At 40.9% G+C, this 5,792-nt stretch overlaps 1 long non-coding RNA gene across 1 annotated transcript in view; it reads right to left on the reverse strand.

The window, feature by feature from the left end:
• Window positions 1-5,422, reverse strand: part of LOC109313638 — a 20,751-nt gene extending 15,329 nt beyond the window's left edge. Inside the window, exon 1 of the long non-coding RNA XR_002102108.1 lies at window positions 2,892-5,422. This is a non-coding gene — a long non-coding RNA (uncharacterized LOC109313638). The remainder of the gene's footprint in view (window positions 1-2,891) is intronic.
• Window positions 5,423-5,792: the final 370 nt, after the last annotated feature.

The raw sequence follows: 5,792 nt of genomic DNA on the forward strand, positions 1-5,792 counted from the left end.
CGCTACTTCACGGTCAGGGCGGCTAGGGTCTGGAACCAGCTTCCAAGAGAAGTGGTGCAGGCTCCTACCCTGGGGGTGTTTAAGAGGATGTTACATAAACATCTTGCTGGGGTCGTTTGACCCCAGTATTCTTTCCTGCCATGGCCAGGGGTCGAACTAAATGATCTGCTTAGGTCCCTTCCGACCCTAGAAACTATGAAACCCCCCACCCCCTCAAATGGCTCAAAAGATTCCTCGGAGCTATGCTTTCAGGCATAGTGGCAGCCATTTTGTCTCAAAGCAAAACTTGCCCAAGAATTCAGGCAGTGACCCCAGCTCCACTTGGGGTTTTTTGAGTGATTCTAAAGTGGAAAAGTTTGAGATGTGCTGATTCTTCTGGAGTGGGTATTAAGACAAAGAAAACTACTGAGCATTCAGCTTCTGAGTAGGGAGCTCACGGAACATGGAGAACAGAAAAAGCAATTTGAGCACTCCCTGGGAATGTTCACTTTTACACTATTTGGATTCTGAAGTCCAGTTCTCCTATGCTTTGTGTTTGATTGAAAAGGGATAAGTCTATATCTCATTTAACCATTCGAAGCAACTAAAACCAAAGGCTGCTTGCAACTGTGTATTCTGTTGCCTCTTGTGCTTGTTCTGCCAAGAGAACATAAAATCGGAGGGTAGCTCAGGTCCCTTCTCACACACCCTAAGTCTATGTTTCACTATTGTCAGGTACTAATAATGTACCTTTTCTTTAGCTTTGCAGAATGGCAGAGACAGCTGAGTTTGGACTTTTTCTGCTCAAAGAAGGCCAAGACTTTGGCCTCCTCTAAGAGTCCTGCCCCCAACACAAGCAGTGCAGTTCTGAATTATGGTACCGGAAGAAGCCACAGTGAGAGTGACACTCCAGATTGGGATGCCACATCATGCACAAGCACTCATACAGACATTAGTATGGCTTCCACTAGCAGAGACCCTTGCTTTGGGTCAGATGCAGCTTTGCAATATTTTAAGGAAGGGCCATATCAGCCCATAATTGTGTTTCCAGGCACTCTGTCTGTCAATAAAATAAGAAAATTCAGAAAAGAATGGTACAGTGATCACAAATAGCTTGACTACAGTGTCTATCAGGACACAGTTTTCTGTTTCTGCTGCCGAGCATCACAACTCAACAGTCGGAGGAAAAAAACTGGACAAAAACCAAGCACGCTTACAAACTGTAATACAGACTGTGTTGTTTTGTGCTTGCCAAGGCATACCTTTGAGGGAACATGAGCAAGCTGATTCCACAAATCAAGGAAACTTCCAGGAATTGACAAAACTGCGTAGTGAAGACAACAAAGTGATTCAGCGGCTTATAATTAACCAAGAGAAGTTCTTCACCTACCTACACAGCTCCTATCAAAATGAAATACTTGAGATTATGGCTTCACAAGTCCAGAATTCAATAGTAAAGGAAGTAAGTAAGCTGGAGTGTTTGCCATAATTGCAGATGAAACAATGGATCTCTCCAGGCATGAACAAGTTACTCTCATGCGATATGTAAACCAGTCCTTCGAAATACCAGAACAATGTATTGGCTTCTATAGGACATTGCAGACAGCTGGTGCTTCACTTGCCTCACTGATCAAGACCACGTTGTCAGATCTGAGACTTGATATTTTGGCTCTAAGAAGTCAGTGCTATGATGGAGCCGCAAGCATGAGAGGACCCTATAAAAGTATGGCTGCGTGGATACTTAGTGAGAATCCTTCAGCTTATTACGTTCACTGCTATGCTCATATATTAAATCTGTGCATAGTGGATGTGGTTTCTTGCAGTCCCTCTGACCAGAATGGCTTCACACTTCTCCATGAACTACAAATTTTCACTGAAGGAAGTGCAATGAAAGCGCTATCTTTAGAAAAATTGTATCGGAAGGAAGACAATCAGAAACTGCTTCTTTTTCTGGTGGACCAGTAACTCTTAAACAATCCAGTGACCCTCGATGGAACTGTCAAGTCAAGGCTATCAAAGCTCTTTTAGAAAATTTTGATGAGGTAGTTGAAGCTTTGGATGAAATCGAACATGGGGGTTCAAAAGCTAGAGCTGAAGCTTGTGTACTTCTCGAACACCTGCAAAACTTCAACTTCCTGTACTGCATGCTGCTTATGAGGAGAGTGCTTATCCAAACCAGCCACCTATCAAAACTTACTCAATCAAAAGACTTTACATTTCATAGAGCAACAGTGATGGCTAAATCCACAGTGTCTATACTGCAAGGACTCAGAAGTGAGGAGTTTGCATCCCGAGTATTCAACAACGCTAATGAACTGTGCCAGAAAAATGGGTATCCTGGACCTTGCGTCCCTTGTAAAAGGGTTATTCCTTGAAAACTGGGAGGAGGGGAAAAGTCCTCCTTTGAGAAACCAGAGGACTGTTACAGGACAGAAATACTATACAGAACTTTGGACACCCTTATTAGTGACATTGAAGACTGCTTCACTGAGAATGACCTAAACATTTTCAAGTCCCTGGAAGATGTTCTGTCTTCTGGGACCCCATCAGAGGAAAGCATAGGCACTGTTTTCAAAACTTACAGGATTGCTCAAGAGGATCTGAGGTCTGAAATCAATGTGTTTTCCAGACTGTTTGAAATTCATGGCAGTGCTGGCACGAGTAGTGAAGTGGAGTGCCCCCAGCTTGAAAGAAGAGTGAAGTTATTTCATGAAATGTCACTGAGTGATATCCTTCCAAATATGGGAAACCTCTTCATACTTTACTTAACTATCCCAGTTACTACAGCATCAGCAGAGAGAAGCTTTTCTTCACTGCGGCAGCTGAAAATGTACCTGAGGACTACGATAACAGATGCTCGTGTTTCTAACCTGGGAATGCTACAGATTGAAAAACAAGCTATGAAAACATACCTGACATCACTGCACAGTTTGCCAGCAGAAAGGATTCCCAGCATGACTGCTTACTTGGGTCTTTAACTTCCATAGATCTAGCTGGAAAACAAGCAAGCTGCCTCTGTGAACATGGTGATGAACCAATTAGTGTTGTGAGAACTTTGCCCCCACTCCCCCCGTCCCACCCCATATGTGAGCAAGCTAATGAAGTAATTTCCAAAGCAGCCTCTAAGAGAACTTCATTCCACACCCTCCTATATAAGGAATTTGGCTTTCTTGCTCCCCACTTGGAGCCTCTGCAAAGCATTTGTAATGTCCAGATCCATTTGGCATTAGTGGCAAGTCAAAGACTGAAGGTGAGGCTTCACTCCAATGATGAATGGCTTCACTCCAATGAGGAAACTACAGAGTTATAACTTATATTATTCCAGCAGGACTTATGCTTTCCAATAAACTTAACAGGTTTAGAGATAATGCAGTCAAAACCAAAGGTATCAATGTATGCTCAGTAGAGCTCAAGAAACCAATGTGAAGAAAAGTTGACATTTCAATATTTAGCCACCAATGTGTGCCTTGTTTTCCCTGAGTGTTTCTCAGATGTGGCTCTACTTTGCCACTGAACTAAGTTAAAAACCTCTCCATCCATATTTCATAAAAAGCTATGTGTACAATTGTACTAAACTTCAGTCTGTTATACTGTAGCTCTTAACAATGAACTTGTTCACATTTGATTTCCTCAACTTTTTCTATGACTTAACAAGCAATCCATTAAAAGATTCTCCCAACCTTTTATAGTGTTTCTTATTTGCAAAATAATGCTTCTTTTCGAGAAGGATCAGACTTGCTAGAAAATAATGGCATGCTACATGGATCCCAAGAGGGATTACATTTAAGTTAGTTAATTGATAAAATATTGATCAAGTAATGACTTTCACTTCTGTAGATGTTTTTACATTTGTTAAATTCCCCTGCATTATTCTGCCTTTCTGATTTACTTCCTTTTAAAATTTAAACCTCTTCCAAAAAAAATCTCCTTTCCTTAATTAATGCACTTCATGATCAAGAAACACTGAAATTAACTTTCAACCAATTAAATTTTTACGAGTATCTGTTATTGTCAACAATAGTAAAAACTTCTGTTTCAGCCACATCAATTATTAATTGAGAAGCACATGCCTGAAATACTTTACCACATGCAAAAGAAATGCTGTTATCCCACTGCTTTCCTCACCATCATCCTTGGGGCTCCCTTGGCACTGCTGCACCATTATTTTGTTGGCAGCATTTTTATTTCTGCATGGTTATGATTAACCTGTACACTGTGTTCCTCTTAATGCAAAGCTGTTTTCTTATCCCTTCAATTGTACAAACTGGAAAAAAAGCATATAGCCGGAGGCCACATAGAATAATACCAGTGTCAAGTTTTAAAAAACATATTTATTTTGTGTCCTCTAAGGACAAATGATAGACATGTAAAAATGTTTTCTCTGTTTCTCTTTCAGGGAATACTTAGTTTAGAATTAACTTCTGTCAGAGAAAACATAATTTGCTGTGCCTACTATATATTATTTCCCACCATTTCTATTTTAAGGGGGGAAAATAGTACATTGTGTATGACATGTGTGATTACAAGGTTATAGAATCTACTTATGTTCCTGTTGTTGTTATAGCTCCTCTTTAAGAAAAGCTTGTCATTGGAAACAAAACAGCAATTCTCCTTCAAAAGTTACAAATATACTAAGCTAGCAATCCATAGTACAGGATAATGCATTTAAATTTTAATCATTGTAGAATATTCTATATTCTTACAACTCCAAAATGCTTTATTTTTTCATGCATTCTAATCATGTATCCCATTTGAAACACTTTACAGGGTGAGAGAGATCTCACTCACTATAGCCTTAAGTCTTCTTTGATGATTGCACTTGCATAGCTAACTCTTCTCTCCATTTCTTTGGAAATGTATCCCAGCTTTTAATTCCATCTTCTAATATAGCCCATCCTATTATCACTTTAGTTTCTTTATTCATAAAGACGTTAGTTACTTTACCCTTTCTCTTTTACTGATTTGTTAATTCTGTTTCTCTGCAGTACCAAGTATACTTCATTTCATGCTTCATTGTCCAGGTTTTAGTTTCAGCTCCACTATATTAGATGTACCCACCCTTTTGCTCCATATTTTAAAGCTGACAGTACACAAGTGTTAAGAGCCTGTCTGTCAGAGAAAAAGAGTGAGTGAAAGAAAGAGAAACGGGTCTTTGTGACATGGAGTTCTCTTCTATCAGAAATCAGCCTGACCCCAGTTCTTATGACCTTTAGAAGAAAATAAAATATTCATTACTTTGCCCATGTACAGACGTTCAGTTTCTACCAAGAGAATTACCTCTCTGCTGGTAGAAATCACAAGTGTATAGACCTTCCAGCTTATTCTCCCAGAGCAAAAGTGGCTGTTCCCGGAAAAAAATAACCCAGGTTTAACTAGGTAGAAGTGGCCTCCAGGAGAGTTTCTTCCAGTAGAATGAGTGTCTGCAAACTTCCTCACAGTTTAACTCCTTGCCTTCCACAAACCAGGGTCACCCTGATGTGGAGAAGGAGCCAGGGGGCAGCTGTTCCCACCCCTCCCATAGACAAGGACGGCTGAAGCAGCTGCCAGCTGTTCCCTGCCCACATCTCACACACTGAAATCACTGGAGTAAGAGAGAGGCAGGAGGTTTTGCCAGGCTGTTTTGTCCACTCAGCTCCTAGGCACTGAGAGCTGAGCTGAGGGAGTGGTGCTATAAATCCTTGGTGTGAGGAGCAGGCAGGGAACTTTGCCCCACTGCTCCAGTCCTGCTCGGGAATGGAAGGACTGCAGCAGTTCACACTTTCCCCAGACAAGTACAATCTCAGTCTCTGGAAAGTAAAAGCAGCAGGGAAGAG

The sequence above is a fragment of the Crocodylus porosus genome, unplaced genomic scaffold (assembly GCF_001723895.1).
Source record: "Crocodylus porosus isolate Cpor-Errol unplaced genomic scaffold, CroPor_comp1, whole genome shotgun sequence".
Taxonomy (NCBI): Eukaryota; Metazoa; Chordata; order Crocodylia; family Crocodylidae; genus Crocodylus; species Crocodylus porosus.